Genomic DNA, 20,294 nt, shown 5'->3' on the forward strand with positions numbered 1-20,294 from the left:
GCCCTGTGGCAAGGGGTCACCGCGGCAAGCCCACAGATGGGCTTTCTTTAGCTCATGCGATATTAGCGGAAAGAATTCTAGTTAGTCGCCAGCATTTAGAAATTGGGAGAGGTCAACACAGAATCCAGATTTCTGGCTTCTCTTGAAAAATCAGGCCGTCTGGCACTCTTGGGCCTGTGCTCCCGTGTGGCAATGACTGGAGATCTGGGCTGGACCTCCTTGCTCAGGCACCCTGCATCAGCCACCCATCCCGGAGCCTGCCTGGTCCCTCCCCTGAGTCCCCAATATGGGGCCCAGATCCAGGCCCAGCCTGCCAACATCACACAGCATATCAGACTTCCAAGATTTGAGGTCCTCTACCCGGGGAGGAGCAGAATGCAGAGGGAAAGTGGAATGCACTTTGGAAGGAGAGTCTTACAAGGGGCCAGGGGAATGCGGATTCTTCAAAGATTAAGGACAGAGAGTCTACTTTTCACTAGGCCCAGCTCAGTATGATAGCAGTGAACAGGGCTGGTCATGAACGAATGCCTAGCACAAAGGCAGGCTCTAACCCTTGGTCTCAAGGACAAAGGGACAGAATGATGGCAGGAGGGTGTAGGGAAGGTCTCCTGTGGGTGAATCAGAGGACTTCTCTGAGCGGGTGACATTGGGCACCTAAGTTATTAAGGAGCTTCCTAGGTGGAGGCAATAGTGCATGCAAAGGCCCTGAGGCAGCCATGGGTTTTGCAGGATTGAGGACCAGGAAGCTGCTTGAGGGTGGCTGAGAGTGGGGGCGTGAGGGGAGGGGCAGAAGAGCAGCAGGGAGGGTGGGCCAGACCCCACAGCACTGTGGAGGCCACAGGGGGAATCTGGTTTTCTTCTGAGGGGGCCCTGAACCCAGAGTGGGCTTGATTTGTTGTTGGGTAAACCATGCATTAAATCCAAATGGATACGAGACTCAGGGCAGATGGAGCCTCAGGACAGAACTATGGTAGGGGGTGGGGAGTAAAGCCAAAGCTCTGAAAGGCCCAGGACCACATATATGGGGCAAATTTCAGACTCCGGGTTCCTCACACAGACATCAAGTAGGCACTGCCCATGGGCACCTACCAGCCCATGCTCCTTAGGGCAACAGGTGAGGTGTGGTGGTCACTGGTATCCTCGTGTCCCACTTTGGGCTCTGTGCCCAACCTTCAGCTTCTGCATCCTGATCGACTTCAGCCTTCTGTATGGACTGCTCTGCATAATGGCTCACTTAGGCCACTGGTTCAGGGGCAGAAGTGCTTGCCAGGTAGGTAACCCCCAGGGCACCCTGAACCTCTGTGTGGCTGGCCTTGGGGGATGCAGGAATTACTTCTGCCCAAAATTCTGCAGGAGCAGATGGTGACCATACAGGACACAACCTCTTTGCTTTGCAGGTGGATTTGGAGGCTGTAAGGGAAGTTCTTCCAGCCAGGATGGCTGTGAGAATACTGAAGACACAGCATGAGGTTGGAGAAGTCTCTGTCTCCAGACAAGACAGCCCAGGAGCAGGCATGTCCCCATGCCGCAGGCATTCAGCTTCCCTGAACACAAGCCACTGAGCATAAAAAGAGCTTGGGATAAAAGTGGGTGGAACGGTAGGTTAACTGGCTTCTCACCTTTTGAAATCAACAGGTACCTATTTTAACTACTCCAGTGCCTTTTTTTATACAAGTTGAATTTCCCCTCCCTGTCCCCATATCTGCTCCTACATCTCTTCAACCAAGTGATCATTTAAGAAATGTCTTGGATGCCCTGTGGGTCTGCAGCCTCAGTGGGGCTGAGACCAGGCAACTATGCAGCTGTAAGTGAGGGGTTTCTGTGGCGGGGCAGCCTGCTCACATACTAAGATCTGCACTGTAGCCTCTGGCTCCTGCTGTCCTCTTCTAGAAGAAAGGGATTGTGGCAGCACTGAGCCAAAATAAGAGGCTCACATGCCTAGAACCAGGTTTGTCCTTTGCCCCTCATCACTACTCCACCTACAGCACCCCTTAATACACCCAGAACAGTCCTTGGGGAATTTACAGCACAGTCAGCATCAGCACCAGGACCTGGACTCCTTGCCCTCAGTGCAGTCAGTGAAGGGGCCCAAGGAAATCTCAGGAAATAGGATTTGGAGATGGGGTATGGTGACAGCTCTCGACCTGTCCACCAGCATGGAGACTCCATTCTCAGGATGAAAGATATTTGGCTATGACCAGGGCTCCAGGGAACCCATGGCTTCCTCAGGGCTCTAACAGTTCTGAGATTTCAGAATCGTAATCCCACCACGGCCAAGCACACATGAGGAGAAGGATCATGGGGGAGCATTATGAATTTAGGACTTTAGCTTTAAGCCTTGTCTCTTCCTCACACTCAACCGTGCACTGCTGGCACAAGGCACAAGGTGTCCTTGGACTGAGGTCCCCAGAATTAACTGCTAAATGAAAACCCAGTCCCTTTCTCCTGACACCTTGAAGAGCAAACACGTCACCTGGGGTTATGGTGCAGGCACAGTGGGCAGAGGGAGCAGGTGGCTTGTTGCTGAGTCAGAATTAGCTTGATTTTTTCTTCCTGCTTTCCTTCCCCACTGTTGCCTCTGCAAATTACTGATTTTGTGTCTGTGGCTTCCATTGAGTTTTCCAGAAAAAAGGAGTTATTAATGTAAACAATCTTGGCCATAGCAACAGAATGTCCTGAAGTGTTGAATTGTCATTTTATCACCAGGGCCCAACCTTTGCTTTCAGTAAAAGAAAAGAAGATGCACTTTTTCTTGAGGAAAAAAGAAGTAATTGTATCCTAAAGTAACGTTGATTATTTAGTGAGAGAAAACTTAGGGTTGCCTGGGGCGCTCAGTCCATTGGGCATTGGACTTCACCTCAGATCATGATCTCATGGTTTATAGGTTTGAGCCTCGCATTGGGCTCTCTGCTGTCAGCACAGAGCCCACGTAGGGTCCTCTATCTTCCTCTCTCTCTGCCCCATCCCCACTGGTTCTCTCTCTCTCTCTCTCTCTTCATAATAAATAAAGAAAGTAAAAAAAGAAAGAAAGAAAGAAAAATGAGGAGGGAAAATTTAGGACAAGAGAGAACTCCAGACTCAAATTCTGTGACAGATCGTGACCCTGACATGACTAGAAGTCAACGTGATTAGAAGTGAACATGGCCAGAAGCTGACACAACTCAAGGACAGCAGAACTCTGCAGAATGACAAAAGATCTCTACAAAAAATGCATCAGACCTCAATCTTTCCCTGACGAGGGCAGAGAAAAGTGAAACTATATTAGGCTTTGCTGCCATGGGACTTTTGAGAGAATTTTTATGGGAGACTTCCTATCCCCAGAGTAGAAATAATAACACTCATATTTTACAATCTTTGGGATAGGTTCACCAATGTACTCAATCAGAAAGCACTCCTTAATTTATAAATGATTAATAAGCAACAATGCACTTGGTTCCCCAAACAAGGAACTTATGATCTGGATATCTGGGAACGAGTACAGAAAACATTAAAAGCTCAACATTCTGAGGGGGCTGATGCCCCCAACCCCGAGGTAATCCTCACTCAGTCCCTTGTCCATTCTGCCCTTGTCCCCTTGAGTTTAGACGATGTATATGAAGATGTAGAATTACCCAATGGAGAGGGGAAATAAACTAAGCTTTTATAGTCAGCCTGTGCCTTTGGTGTCTTTACAGCCAAAAGATACTCCTCCCCCGACTCAAAAGGGTTAGAAGATAGTGAGCGTCCAGAAACCTCACCCACTAGTTCTGATAAAGTCCTCACCCCAATGTAAAAGTACATTAAGGATGCCCATAAGGCAGGTGACTTCCAGCCATTTCACACTGTCAGGCAAAATGGGCAATATGTCCATGAAGTCCTGCTCTGCCAAATAGTAAAAGAATTGCAGAAATCAGTTCAGTTGAATGGTCTCCACGGCCCTTTTGAAATCATCAGTTTAGAACCTATTTGTGGCACTTATTCCATGTCTGCCTGTGATGTGGGCTCTCTTATGAAAATGATTTTGACCCCAGCCGTCCATGCTGTGTATGCCCAAGAGTTTTAAAATGGTTGTGTGACTCATGCCATGCATAACTTTGATGCTGCTATCCTGGTGTCTTTTGAACAATTTTCTGGCCCAGGACACTATTGCCAACTAAGGCAGCTAGCCAGGCTTCGAATAATTGTCAAACAACAATGCACTAAAATAGTGTGTCATATTCTACACAGGCCATCCCTATTGAAGGGGACTCTAACTGTCTCTCCCCGTTTCTCCCAATATCTAACTTTATGTGGGAGCTTCTCTCTCGTTCATTTCCTGGGCCAATGACTATAATGAATAGAGCCAATTGTCTCTGATTAGTGTACCTCGGGATGGAGACTTTAAGGAATATTCCCTAGCAGCCGCTGAAACTCCTTTTGCTTTGGGGAATGTCCCTGTCTTCTCTGGCCTGACATGGACTGCCTAATCCACTAGTGCAAAACCAAATAAAACAAAACAAAACAAAAATCTGTACCTGCTCATCTATCTGAGCTGACAGGCTTTGGGACCATGAAAACTCTTTCTCTACCCTCTGTGCCTTTGTCTGCCTCCAGGCTACTTGGTGGCACCTCACTTTTTCTGCCTTCCCTTCCCCCTCTTACAATTTCTGCACCACCTGGGGTGAGGTCTGCATATCTGGCTCTTCATTGTCTCAAGCAGCATTACCTACTACCTCCACATTGTCAAAGAGCAAAAAAATTCCCCCTTAGACTTTCACCACCCACTTCAGATTTCCTCACTGGTTCCACAGGAAAAAAAATGACAATGGTAAACTTGTAAGAGGACACAAATGAAATAAAATTAGGATAGACATGCATTTTATTTATTTTAATATAATTGATTGACAAATTGATTTGCAGACAACACCCAGGGCTCATTTCTTTTAAATGATCAGAATTGACTAATAAATATTCATTCATTCTACTAAGGTTTACTGAAGGTCAAATTAGCTCATGTTATCTGTGTTCCAATTTGTTAGCAAAAGGATAACTTAAAGCAATCGTTAACTTTGTCTATCTCTACTTTTCATGGGTAATTGTTTAAATGCCCTTCAGGGACTTTGGTATCCTTACACTTTAGTTTTTATTTAAATGATAAATTAAGTTAAATCCATTGGACATTGAGGTCTCTTCCACAACAAATAGAATGCTGAAGCATTGCTTAGTAAATATAGATTTGTGTTATGGGTTTCTATGGCAAAAAACAAACAAACAAACAAACAAACAAAAACCAAAAACCTAAGGTTACTAAAATCTATTAAAAATATAACTTGTGCTTCATAAGTCTGCCACCTACAAAATTTCTGATATAGCAGAGTTCACAAATGTTACTACTAAGTTTTCACTAGAGACTAAGGTCTCTAAGCTTTAAAATTCTGCTAAATGTAATTAGGCTAATGTAAATAAAGAAAGTAATTCTGTGTATAAAAGAGTAAGAGATATGTAAAAGTAGATATGAAAATAAAAACATATTTTTGTTAAAGATATAAATAAATAAGTAAAAACACAATCTTAACAAATAGGGTTAAAAAAACAGAATAGCATGCCCTTTTGAGTTGTTTACTTAAGGCTTGGTCAGAATTATGCATTCCTTTTAATCTATAAGGCGAAGCAATTGTAAAATGAGCACATAATAAGCTCAAATATATGTCAAAAAGGGGGGGGGATACCTTGGCTGTCCGCATAACAACCTCAGCTCCTTTTTGTGCTGTGATTATTCTTCACTTCTAAAATCTTAATCCTCAAGGACTAACCACAGCTATGCCACATTCTTCAAAATCAGAGAAACCTTCTCATCCTATGGTGCTATACAAAACCCCTGGAGGGGGGCCCACACAGACTGGGCCCACTAAACTTCCACCTGGGTTGAGGATATGCTTGTGTTCTTTTAGGACTGTGTTCTTTCTTGGACTTCTGTGGGTTCCCTCTCAGTTGGTAAAGCTGTACCTTGGCATGGTGGAGACCACCATGATATCTTCCAAATGACCAGGACTTCCAGAGAATGAGTCTCGGAAGAATGGGAAACCACGCCCCCCTTTTTGGAAGAACCCTCTTCATTGACTCTTCACCCTGAAGCCACTTCGCAAATGCAAGTCTTTGTCCCTGATATAACATTGGGAAGCCTCAAATATCTGTCTAACCAGGCAAGCATCCTCTTACAACACAATGGTATTGCATATACTTCTGAAACGCATCTGATAGCCATGATCTCAATCACTGACAGGAATTCGATACAGGTAACCCTGATTCTTCTCCTTGCCTTCATTTGTCCAGGCCAAGCTCAATATTTAGATTATGCTCATCTACATAACACACCTATATGTGACAAGCTTAACACTCCCAGATGGGGATATACCTATTAGCAATAATGACATGGAGATCATGGGAGGAGCCAATCTTAACCCACCCTTCCAAGCTGAACAAGAGCATTGGCTTTATATGACCAGACCACAATGGTGGCTTACTTCAGAACCTCCTTAGGTGTGTTACTAAACTTAGTAACTTATGTGCTGGTCTCAAATGAGGAATCAACTGGTATTTACATGTACAGCCCAAAACCTCTACAAGGCCAGACAATTTAAAATTTTTCTCAACCACAAATTTTGATATACCTCAAAAACAAACTTATCTCACACTCCTAATCTTCCAGCTTGTTCTAGTCTCAAGTATTCATACCACCGCTGGAATAATATTCGTTGGACAACCTGGTATGGAGAGACTGAGCATAATATTCGCTAGGTCACTTGGACTTTAATTGACTGGGTCCCAGAGGCCACCTTGAAACAAAATATTTGAATAAGACCATATCCTTTGACCAATCTAGTAAGAATAATATTTTTTTTTTGGAAAGACAGAGGTTGGTATGGCCCTATATTTCTACTCATAAAGGAAAATGTAAAATGGTTGTTAATTTTTGAGACCTAGGCCTTCCCTTCTTGACTCATAGTGTTAGCCATGATGGAATTTATATAAATAAACATATTAACAAAACATGGGACTCCCTGACCAATTTGCATGGCCTACTATTTCCATTCCTTCTCCTTACATTCTCTTTATTACCTCCACTTTACAAACCCAACCAATAGAAAATAAGTATAACATTTCTACCACCATGGGTGGGTTTATGTCCTGAGTAAATAAATATAACATCTACCAATTAAATTTCTCCTCTTTATTAGTTCTTAGTGTGTCTCAGCCTGGGTTCCTATTAATAGCTCTGAGCCCTATATGCATCCATCAGGATGAGGCTCACTTTCCAAGCTTGTTAAACACTGGTATTCAGCTGTAAGGCAAAATGATTTGTTGGCCGTTTAATCATGGGCACCTTAGCAGCAGTAAGCATTATACCCTCTGCCAGTGTCACTGGAATCGGCCTGCATCAAACAGCCCATGTCCTCGTTAATTTGTGGTCAATACTACCAAAAAATTAATAAACCAAATTTCTATCGATAGACAAGCTTTGGCCTGCCTTGAAGCTTTTGAAGCTGCAGTGGAATTTATTGGAAAAAGACCTTGTTCCTCCACTCTAAACTGCCCCGTGACCTTAACGACCAGCATATTTGCATAACTGCCATTCCTTATAGTCACTGCCAAGCCTGGGATGCTTTACAGACACACCTTTACAGTGTTTTTTTTTTTCCTTTCTATGCCTCTAACATTATAGGAAATTTGGTTGTGACATTGAGCCAACAGCTACAATATACAGAAGACCAAATTAGAAATGAATGGCCTGATTCGTGGGCAATGTGGCATGACTTAAATCTTTTCACTTACAGGCAGCACACATGTCAAATTCTGGATAACTCTGGGAAGCAGAATACTTATACCGTGTCTCTTTCTATATCTTTGCAGAGTCACCCGCCAAGCCACCCAAAAACAAAACAAGGACCAGGAACTTGTCATGACGGTCTGTGAACAAAAAACTAGAGAAAACCAAGAAAAAAAAAAAAGGTTGGGATCATGGGAATTCAGTATAGGAATCCCTGAGCTTGTACCAATGGGTTAACAAGGCTAAGGATGAAAGCATCCAAGTTTAGGTAAGCAGGGCAAAAGTGCCCTGGGCATGGAAAAAGAGGAATAGGAAGTCGCAGGATGAAAGCATCCAGAAGAGGTAAGCAGGGCGAAAGCACCCCCAGCATAGAACAAAGACACAGGAATAGGAAGACACAGAGTGAAAGCATCCAAGATTACGTAAACAGGGCGAAAGCACCCCCAGCATAGTACAAAAGCAGAAAGCTGCTTTCAGAAGATGGAAGCTCCAGAATAGGTATACAGGTAAAGAGGGATAAAGACAGCCTCAACAGGGTGAAATCACCTGGAGCAGAGCTAACCAGCAACAGAAACCTGCCTTCTTAACTCTGAGGTAGCATTCTCTGTCTTATCTGTAGGCAAATTAAGATAAACAGACAATGTGTCTCATGCCTGTCATGAACAGCCATCTGCTGGATGCCAGGATTTTTTTTTTATATTGACCCAAACCCTAACACCACATAACATAAAAAGCTCCTTTCTCTCACACACATAGGTTAATAATCACCCTTTTATTCTTTCTATACATCCATCATGTTGGTAAGCCTTCTGATGCTAAAAATACAGAGCAAGGACCCTTACTCAGGGCTCTTTTCTCCTTCCTGACAGTAGCCACTCTTTTATTCAGTTCTGCATCCACTCTATTTCTAGACAAGAGAAACATTGAGAATCCAAGTCTGCACAAGGGCAGGATCTTCCATGTTCCTTGTTTATAATCTTATCACACAGAAGAAGGACCCCACCTTCCCAAGTCGGGATAGAACATGATCAAATGCAAAGAAAGCAGGCTGCAAGCAGGGAAACAGGATGGGGACTGTCACTTTGACAGCACAAGGGTGTATGGCAGGTGCTGTTAGGGTATTGGTCCTGGATTTGGGAAACTGAAGTTGGCAATGCACTAGGACAGCACTGCAGTCCTGCTGATGACACCTCATGCCCCCAGAGTCCACCTGCCCCTGCAGAAGAGTCGCATCTGTGACCCTGAACTCTGCCAGAGGATTCGGTCCTTCACCACAGTCACAGGCACAGCCTCTCCTGGCAGCCTGGGAGCACAGATATCCTGAGGACCTCAAGCCCTGGGGACAGAGCTGGTCAGGGGGACACGGTCACACAGCAGACTTGAGCCTCGTCAAAGGAGGCAGAGCGTAGGAGGGCGCAGACTCTGCAAAGGAAGATGCCTCATGTGGTGACCCCTTGGGGTCATGCTCATGTATGGAGTCAGTGTGCTGGGCACATGGCAGGGACCAGAGATCACCTGTTGAATGAAGAAGAAGTGAGTGAATGAGGGAGTGAATGAGAGAGGGATTGAAGAAGTGAATGATGGAGGTCAAGTCCACACAGCAGGGGAATTTTTTTGGGCTGAGGTCAGAGGGTATAACAGCCTGGGTCCTAGAAGGTGGCACAGGGTGTGTCCCGCTCTCCTCCCATGGCTGGCCTTCCTTCGTGTAGCACCTGCTGACATCCGGGATCATCTCCATCTCCTCAGACAATGCTGAATGTTCCCAGGAGGTGGGAACCAGGCAGAGACCTGATCAGGGTCTTCCAGGAGTGCCCTGCCCTAGAGGATCATGTGGCAACCTGCCAGCTGGCTCTTTATGTCTTGTAGGCACCAGGCAATGATTCCACCTCATCTCTCAGAGAATCCAACAGACAACCCATCAAGAAGGCCAAGTTATGTCCTCCAGTCACAGATGTGGAAACTAAAGCTAACATCATAGCCTGGGTTCACTAGTAAAACAAGCTAGGTGAGCATCCCAGTACCCTTGAATTTTGATTGTCATAACGTCGGGCCTGTGTCTCAGCATTCTGGAACTCAGATCCCACCTCCTGGAGCACCCCACTCTCCTGCCATGAGGCCCCTCTGAACTCAGGGGAGCAGAGCTGAGCAATCAGCCTGGGACCAGACATGATGGCTGGGAAAGGGAGGACCCTGGGCTCTGTAGGCTTTCCCAGTACGGGACCACCAGGGCTCTGTGGTCTCTCTTGATACCAGATGAGTTGGGCTCCATGAACTCTCCTGGTACTGGACAGCTGCTCCCCTTCAGGTCAGGACTTTTCACTGTGAATCTCCTGGGGCTTGGTTTCCTTATGTTGTCAACGGACCTGCTGCTCCCCAGACCATAAACCACAATCTGAGGGCGATCAGCACTGCCCCATAGGGTTTAATTTGCCTGAATTCCTTCCAGGAACGTCCCACATCTCTGACAACTGCTCCCCATGGAGGTCGCCTCCCCTTGGACCTGCATGTGTTTGCTCTTCATCCAAGGAACACATGGACTTTGGAGTATTTTGGGAACAGAGGCTTGGGAAACGTTTCTCTGGAGTTGGGTTGTGAGTAACACTTTTCCCCTATGTGGTCCCACTGTCCAGCTTTTTGCATTTCCTTCTTTAAGTTTTCACCAAAGGGGCAACAACCATGTCTCCTCCGGCATCAGGCTATGGTGTCACAGAAGGAACAGGAGCCTCTGCCCCAAGGTTATGACAATTTTACCAAAGGGGTCTAATTTTTTTCACATCCAACTTTTAATCCTTTGGGGATTTCAATATCAAATGAGAAAAATTCTGTTTCAAATAAACACAAAATACAGAAATTAATCTGTCCCATCTTAGAATGTGTGGGCAGACACAAAGGCATCTATTGTGAGGTTCCAGTTATAGGAAAAGATACAAAGTAGCTGAGAACTTCCCTCATCTGGGGAAGGAAACAGGCATCCAAGTACTGGCAGCACAGAGAATTCCCTTCCAAATCAACAAAACCAGGTCAACACCACGACATGTCAAAACGAAACTGGAAAAATACAAAGATAAAGAGAGAATTCTGAAAGCAGCTAGGGACAAACGGGTCTTAATCGACAAGGGAAGACACAGAAGGGTAGCAGCAGCCCTATCCAATGAAACTTGGCAGGGCAGAAGGGAGGGGTAGGAAACAATGTGATAAATGGGAACACATGCAGCGAAGAATCCTCTCCCCAGCAAGGCTGTCATTTAGAATAGAAAATGACAGAAAGGCTTTCCAAGACAAACAAAACCTAATGGAGTTCATGACCACGAAACCAGCCCTGCAGGAGACCCTAAGGGGAGACTCTGTGAGTGGAAAGCAGCAGAGACTACAAAGGACCAGAGGCCTCACCAAAAGCATGAAACCTTCAGATAATACAATGACACTAAATCCATATCTTTAACTCATCACTCTGAGTGTGAATAGACTCAACGCCCCAATCAAAAGACACCGGGAATCAGAATGGATAAAACACAAAACAAAACCAAAGAACAAGATCCATCTATATGCTGTCAACAAGACACTGATGTTAGACCCCAGAACACTTCCAGATTCAAAGTGAAGGTATGGGGAACCACCTATCATGCTACTAGAAGTCAAAAGAAAGCTGAAGTCGCCATACTTCCATCAGACAGACTAGATTTTAAACCAAAGACTGTAGTAACAGATTCAGAAGGGCATTGGATCATAATTAAGGGGTCTATCCATCAAGAGGAGCTAACAATTGCAAATGGTTATGTCCCCAAAGTGAAAGGCCCACATATATGAATCGATTAATCACAGACATGAATAAATGTATACATACAAATACCATGATTGTAGACGACTTTAAGACGCCACTCATGGCAATAGGCGCATCATCAAGGCAGAAAATCAGTAAGGAAACACAGATCCAATGTGTCATTGGACCAGATGTATTCAGATATACATAGATATATATTGGCCTTAATATATACATTTATATACATGGATATCAACACCGATATATTGAGATCTTTTCATCCAACAGCAGTAGAATGCACATTCTTCTTAAGTACACATAGAACATTCTCCAATATAGATCACATCCTGGGTCACAAAACAGCCCTCCACAAATATAAAAGGACTGAGATCATACCATGCATATTTTCAGATCACAACACTCAGACACTTGGAATCAACCACAAGAACAAAAATTGGAAAGCCTCCAAATGCATGGAGGTTACAGAACTTCCTACTCAAGAAAGAATGGGTCCACCAGGCGATTAAGGAAGAAATTAAAAACCATATGGAAACAAATGAAAATGAAAACACGCAAACCAAACCCTTTGGGATGCAGCAAAGGCAGTCCTTAGAAGAAAATACATTGTAATCCAGGCCTATCTCCAGAAGCAAGGATGGTCCCAAATACAGAAACTAACTTCACTCCTAAACGAACTAGAAACACAGCAGCAAAGAAAGCCCTACGTCAGCAGAAGAAGGGAAACAAAAAAGAGTAGAGCAGAAATAAATCCTATAGAATCCAAAAACAAGGTTTCACACATCAGTGAATCTAAGAGATGTTTTTTTTTTAAATAAACAAAATTGATAACACCCTTGCCACACTTCTCAAAAAGAAGAAAGAGAGGCCCAAAAAGATAAAATCACAAATGAAAGACGAGAGATCACAACCAACCCAACAGAAATACAATAAGAATCCGAGGATACTATGAAAAAGTATATGCCAACAACCTGGACAACCTGGAAGACATGGACAAATTCCTAGACACCCACACACTACCAAAAGCCAAACGGGAAGAAATAGAAAACGTGAAGAGACCCATAACCCATGAAGACATTCAATCAGTTATTAAAAATCTCCCAACAAATAAGAGTCCTGGGCAGGATGGCTTCCCAGGGGAATCCTACCAGACATTTAAAGCAGAGTTAATCCTTCTTCTTCTTCTCAACAAGATACTAGCAAACACAATGCAACGGTATATTAAGAGAATGATTCGCCAGGATCAAGTGTGATTCATTCCTGGGCGGCAGGGCTGGTTCAATATTCACAAATCAATGAACATGACACATCCCATGAAGAGAAGAAAGGATAAGAACCATATGATCCTGTCAATAGATGCAGAAAAAGCATTTGACAAAATACAGCACCCTTTCTTAATACAACCCTCAAGAAAGTCGGATAGAAGGAATAGACCTTCAAACCCTAAAAGCCACATATGAACGGCCCACAGCTAATAGCCTCCTCCATGGAGAAACACTGAGAGCTTTTCCCCTGAGATCAGGAACACGAAGGGATTTCTACTCTCACCACTGTTGTTTAATATGATGTTGGAGGTCCTAGCATTAGACATCACACAACAAAATGAAATAAAAGGCATCCAAGTTGGCAAAGAGGTCAAACTTTCACAGTTTACAGACGACACGATACTCTATGTGGACATCCTGAAAGCCTCCGCCAAAAACACTGCTAGAATGGATACATGCATTCAGCAAAGCTGCAGGATAAAAAATCAATGCACCCAAATCGTTTGCATGTGTATACACCAATCATGAAGCATTAGAAAGAGATATCAAGGAATCGATCCCATTTACCACTGCACCAAATCATAAAATACCTAGCATTAAACCTAACCAAAGAGGTAAAAGATCTGTACGCTGAAAACTATAGACAACTTATGAAAGAAACTGAAGAACACACAAAGAACCTGGAAAATATTCCATGCTCATGGGTTGCAAGAACAATCATTGTTAAAATGTCAATACTACCCAAAGCAATCTGTACATTCAATGCAATCCCAATCAAAAATAACAGCAGCATTCTTCACAGAACTAGAACAAACAATCCTAAACTTTGAGAGAACCACAAAAGATCGAGAACAACCAAAGTAAGGTTGAAAAAGAAAACCAGAGTTGGGGAGGCATCACAATCCCGGACTTTAGCCTGTACTACAAAGCTGGACTCCTCAAACGCACGGTATTAGCTCCAAACAAGCACAGAGGCCAATCGAATAGAACAGAGAACCCAGAAATGGGCCCACAGATGTGTGGCCAACTAAGCTCCAACAAAGCAGGAAAGAGTAGCCAATGCAAAAAAGACAGTCTCTTTAGCTAATGGTGCTGGGAGAACTGGACAGCAACATGCACAAGAGTGAACCTGGACCATTTTCTTACACCTTACACAAACATAAACTCCAATGCATGAAAAAGCTAACCGTGAGACAGGAAACCATCAAAATCCTAGAGGAGAAAACAGGCAACCACCTCTCTGACCTCTGCTGCAGCAATTACTTACTTGAGCCAAAGGCTCAAATTACTTACTTACTTTCAGAGGCAAGGGAAATAAAAGCAAAAGTGAACTTTTGGGACCTCATCAAGATACTAAGCTGCCACACAGCAAAGGCAACAATCAACAAACCTTAAAGGCAACCGACGGAATGGGAGAAGATATGTATTTGCAAATGGCATATCACATAAAGGGTTAGGATAAAAAAGTCTATAAAGAACTTGCCAAACTCAACACCTGAAAACCAAGTAAGCGAAGAAAGGGGCAGAGGACGTGAATAGACACTTTTCCAAAGGAGACATCCAGATGACCAACGGACACATGCAAAGATGCTCAACATCACGCATCATCCAGAAAATACAAATCAAACCCCACTGGGATACCACCTCAATCGGTCAGAGTCTGGTGGTGACATTCACAACTCCGGAAATAACAGATGTTGGCGAGGATGTGGTGAAACGGGAACCCTCTTGCACTGTTGGTGGCAATGCAAACTGGTGCAGCCGCTCTGGAAAACAGTGTGGAGGTTCCTCAAAAAATTAAAAATAGAATTACCCTACAACCCAGCAACAGCACTATTAGGCATTTATCCAAAGGATACAGGAGTGCTGATTTGTAAGGGCACATGTACCCCAGAGTTGATAGCAGTTCTATCAACAATTGCCACATTATGGAAAGAGCCTAAATGTCCATCAACTCATGAATGGCTAAAGAAAAGGTGGTGGTCTATATACAATGGAATAATACGACTCAGCGATGAAAAAGAATGGAATCTTGCCATTTGCAACACTGTGGAAGCAACTGGAAGGTATGATGCTAAGTGAAATAAGTCGGTCAAGAGAAAGATATCGTATGTTTTCACTCATATGTGGAATTTGAAAACTTCACACAAGACCATAGGGGAAGGGAAAGAAAAAATAGTTACAAATACCTAGAGGGAGGCAAACCATATGACGCTGTTAAAAGACAGAGAACAAGCTGAGGGTTGATGGGGATGGGGAGTTAAATGGGTGGAAAAAAGGGATGGTGGGCATTGAGAAGGGCACATGATGGAATGAGCCTTGGGGTTATCCAGAAGTGATGAATCACAGGAATCTACTCCCGAAGCCAAAACTACACTGTACACACTATATATTACATAACTGGACACTAAATTGTCAAATAATAAAAATAAAGAATAAATAAAGAATAATAATGAAAACAGGGGAGGGGTGCCTGGGTGGCTCAGTCAGTGAAGTCTCTGAATTTGGCTCACGTCATGAGCTCTTGGTTCATGAGTTCAAGCCCCCATTAGGCTCTCTGCTGTCAGCACAGAGCCTGCTTTGGATCCTCTGTCCCCCTCTCCCTACCCCTCCCCTTCTCCCTCACTTTCTCTCTCTCAAAAATAAACAAACACTAAAAACATTTTTAAAGAGTAAAAATAATACAATAACAAATGCAGGGGGAAAAAAAACATGAGATTCAAGATTTCAACTCTATATTTCAACATTAGTTTTAAGGATGTAAAATATGCTTTTACTAATATAGACAAATATTCATTTCTGTAATGAATGGCATTAAGAGTCATAAAATGTTTTAACTGTGAAACACTAATTCAGGATTTTATATGAATACTGCTTTTTAAAAATTAATCTTGGGACACCTGGGTGTCTCAGTCAGTTGGGCGTCCAACTCTTAGTTTCAGCTCGAGTCATGATCCCAAGGCCGTGGGATCAACCCCTGCGTCAGGTCCACACGAAGCATGGAGTCGGCTTGCGATTCATATGCTCCCTCACTCTCTCTCAAGAATCAACATTAAAAAAAATAGTAAAACAAACAAAAATATTAATCTTAAGGCACAAGATTTAAAGTATAGAAGAGAAATACAGGATTACAGAATTTTGAGCCATTTTCCAGAACTACCATGAAGTCTAATAAAAATATAAAAACCGATTTAAAATTTCATATAGTTTTATTATTCCACTGGGAACAGCATATGAAGAGCTCTAATTTCCTATCTACACCATATTGGAAGGTAGTTAAGGACCCGAGAAGGAATCTAGCATTAAGCAACTAATATATTTATGATCATCCAATTTGAATATTTTAAAGTCTTCAAATACATGTGTGATTATCAAGGAAGACTGAACATTCCCAGGAAGAAAGAAGAAAGGGACTAAAAAAAAAATCTACTCAGCAGTCTTTCTCAGTTTTAGACATGAAAGAATTTACATGCTAAATTGAAAAACTATGAATACTAAAGTTTCCCCTGAATAATATAAAATGTATCTTGGGGTGCCTGGGGGACTCAGTCAGCTAAGCATCTGACTTCAGCTCAGGTCTTGATCGCATGGTTCCTGAGCTCGAGCCCCGCGTGTCAGGCTCTGTGCTGACAGCTCAGAGCCTGAAGCCTGCTTCAGATTCTGTGTCTCCCTCTCTATGTGCCCTTCCCCCGCTCATGCTCCATCTCTCTCAAAAATAAATAAATATTGTTTTAAAAATGTATCTATTGTCGGAAATCTTCAAAAAAGTAAAAATCATCTCCTACAAAGAATTTTGCATACTTTCTTGGAAACCTTTCCTGCCTTATGATTCTGTCATGACAAAGAGTTCATATTAGACAAAAATTTATACATGTTGAGTTCATTCATTTGGTATGTGTGCGTGTGTCTATTCTATGCAGATACTATTAAAAAAAGAGTGGCACCTGGGTGGCTCAGCTGGTTAAGCGTCCAACTTGATTTTGGCTCAGGTTATTCAAGCTCTGTGTCAGGTTTGACACTAGCAGCACAGAGCCTGCTTAGGATTCTCTCTCTCTCTCTCTCTCTCTCTGCCTCTGCTCACTCTCTCTCTCTGCCTCTGTCTCAATCTCTCTCTCTCTCTCTCAAAATAGATAAACAGTTGAAAACTTAAAATTAAAAAAAGATAATTCAGAATGCAGAAAACCTATTTTATATATATATTTTTTCAGAGTGTGTCAGCTTAAGTGGCACCTGGGTGGCTCAGGCAGTTAAGCATCTTGATTTGGGCTCAGGTCATCATCTCGCAAACCGGTTTGTGAGTCTGAGCTATGCGTCGAGCTCCGTGCTGACAATGAAGAGCCTGTTTGGGATTCTCTATGTCTCTACCCTCTCTCCCTGTCCCTACCCTGCTTGCTCTCTCTCTCAAAATAAATAAATAAGCTAAAAACAAACAAAAAAAAAACAAATTCAGTGTTGCAGATTCAAATTTAGTTTTTCATTTCACGGATAAAGAACCTTATTTACATCACCAGAAATTTTACTTAATGAAAAGAATAAATGCTTATTTCCTCTCTTTCTACTCAAAAAGACCTAAAATATACCAAGATTATACCACACACTAAGTTACCTTAGAACCCCCAAAAAGACAATAGCCAAAAATTGAAAATTCACAATCAACCTGGTATGGCCTAAAACAGATTTCACTTTGCATTCCTTAGAAACACAGGTTTTGCTAAACTGAATCTAGGATATCACCTTTATTAAACTGAAACATAAGGGCAAAAATTTCTTCCAGTTCTTCACAGAAATCAGCTGTAAGTTATTCAGAACAGTCTAAGCATTTTTTTTTTTGTTACCTGGCTTTTTTTTTTCTTAATTTGCACTTAAAATATTTCCTCCCACATTTTATAATTTAAAGAGCATCTGCTCTGCCTTAATCCCACTATTGCTGCTGTGATTTTATGATACTTTCTCTCAACTCTTCATACTTTAAGTTCCTCTCGCCCCTCTAAAATGATTTCTTCCCTTTCACCCCCTCCCCATCTTCATATGCATTGAGCTATTCTTTCCAGCTGCCTTCTCCTTCTTTGCTTCCATAAAGGCATACCCGAGAATTGTCTACTCCCACCAAACTTTCTAAATGTCAATCCTGTACCTTCCTCTCTGTTGTCATTACACTGATTTCTATTATGATCTTGAGGACTTCCATTTATTCTTAAGATTCTTTTCATCATTATAAGGAGCAAGAGGATGGTATGGGGTGGGGGCAGTATAAAACAAAACAACTTACCTTTGCAAGACCAAGGACAGCTAACGTCTTGAAAGAAGGCTTCAGAAGAGATTTAGATGATGGTAAAACAGGAAGACGATCACCATAAACTCTGGCTGGTGTTTTGGAAAGAGTTTCAGCCATATATTAATTTTCAGAATCAGGATTGTTGTCCACAGATAAAGTTCCACCTTCTGGTTTCACAGTGCCACGTTTTGCTCTCACTTAGTAGAAAACAAAGTAAAGAGGACATGAAAATATCTGTAACTTCAAATTAGTGAATAACACAAGAATGGACAAGAATTAGTGAATCATACAAGTCTTCCAATAGCTTACCGTTTTTAATGAATTGCCAAGAAGAATGCAGTAGCTTTGCTACACGTGGTTTCGGGACATTCTAGAATAGAATTAATAGCTTTAAGGATTATAAGAATCCAATTCAATAAGATCATTGTAATATTCACCATTACCAAATGAGCACCATTACACAAGGAACACAGGCTTTGGAATCATTCAAATGTAGATTCACATCTCAGTTATGCCATTTACTATTTATTACCAGTCTCCATTTTTTCATATGGTGAGGATTACAAGACATCTCATAGGTAGTCTCAAAATGTTACTCGCCGTACCTGTAACTGATTAATATCGGGTAAATGCTTTACCAAAGTAATCTCAGATAAACATTGAACCCTAGGTAATTGAAAGCATGTTGAAAAACTAACACTAAGAAATTTAAATATGTTATCTTGTGAAGTGTTTGCATGATTTAGACTGGCATGAAGTATCTCTTGTGAGAGTAAATATACAAACTTACTCTTCAGTGGTATCTTATGTTGGTAAGTTGGAACTGCAAACAGTTTAAGTGGCTTCTGTTTCTCAAAACACTAAAGAAAATATGACTGTTCAAATGTAGCTCCTTCTGGGACGCCTGGGTGGCTCAGTCAGTTAGGTGACCCACTTTTGATTTCAGCTGAGGTCATGAACTCACTGTTAGTTGGGTTCAAGCCACACAACAGACTCTGTGCTGACAGTGCAGTACCTGCTTGAGATTCCCTCCTTCCCTCTCTGCCCCTCCCTACTAGCACTTGCTCATTCTCTCTCTCTCTCCCTCCCTTTCCAGGAGAAAAACAAACATTACAAAAACATTTAGCTCAGCTCCTTCCAAGAAAGAGGAAAAAAGAGTAATAAACCTTGTGGGGCAATAAGTCATGGATGAAACCACACACAGACAGTAGAATTCCATAACCTATATGTCGACAACAGAGTTGACAGAAAGTGATGTACTAAAAGAACAGACACTAAAGAAATGTTTTCTGCAAGGAAATATTAGGGTAGGGGTAAACCATGAAAAAAAGAAAAGCATGGTGGGGGGAACACGTAGGTGGCTCAGTCAGTTCAGCGTCCAACTTCAGCTCATGAGTCATGATCTCACGGTTTGTGGGTTTGAGACCCATATTGAGCTCTGTGTTGACAGCTGGGAGCCTGGAGCCTGCTTTGGATTCTGTGTCTCCCTCTGTCTCTGCCCCTAACCTGCTTGCAGTCTGTCTCTCTCTCTCCCTCCAAAATAAATAAACTTTAAAAATCATCAAAAATAACTTAAAAACCATGGGGGGAGAAGAGGAAAAAGGAAAAAAAAATAAAACATGAGCAATCAATCAAGCATGAGATTAACACAAGGGAGAAAAGGAGAAATGTGAGCAAAATAAGTGGAAACAACATACACTTTTTAACGGGTACATAAGTAGGATTGGGAATATACTATGAACAATAGTCTTTTTTAAACCTTTTAAAGATATATATATATATAAACTATACATAAAACAGAGGCTTTGATTCACAGTATGTCTCTAATAATACTGACTTTTATCACTCTACAGTTATCTGCTTACAAATACTGTAATAAAGAATGTAAGTTTTTTCACTATAAAAAAATGTTCAATTCCTGGCATCTATCCCTTCCAAAAAGCTATGAATTATTACTAGACTAACAAAAGAACGGAAAAAGAAAGGTTCTTAACACATCAACTTTCACTATGGAAAAAGAATTGGGAATGAGAATTCTAGGAAGAAATGGGAACCTTCAAAGGATGTATGTAATGGGACACAGATGGGGTTACACAAACAAAGGCTGAGGATTTTTCTCTGCAATTCTAAGCTCACATTGGGAGGATACTAAGAATATACTGTAAACTTCTTCCGTATGTAACTCCTGAT

General features: G+C 42.3%; 1 protein-coding gene across 1 annotated transcript in view; it reads right to left on the minus strand.

Annotated features, from left to right (window-relative positions):
- The window catches only part of LOC122229494 (atherin-like), a 77,941-nt gene that overhangs the window by 1,492 nt on the left and 56,155 nt on the right, over nucleotides 1–20,294 (minus strand). Inside the window, exons 7-8 of the mRNA XM_042954687.1 lie at nucleotides 18,414–18,474; nucleotides 18,099–18,301 (exon numbers count right to left, since the gene is read on the minus strand). The gene's annotated coding sequence lies outside the window, so the exon portion shown is untranslated. The remainder of the gene's footprint in view (nucleotides 1–18,098; nucleotides 18,302–18,413; nucleotides 18,475–20,294) is intronic.

The sequence above is a fragment of the Panthera leo genome, chromosome A1 (genome assembly GCF_018350215.1).
Source record: "Panthera leo isolate Ple1 chromosome A1, P.leo_Ple1_pat1.1, whole genome shotgun sequence".
Lineage (NCBI taxonomy): Eukaryota > Metazoa > Chordata > Mammalia > Carnivora > Felidae > Panthera > Panthera leo.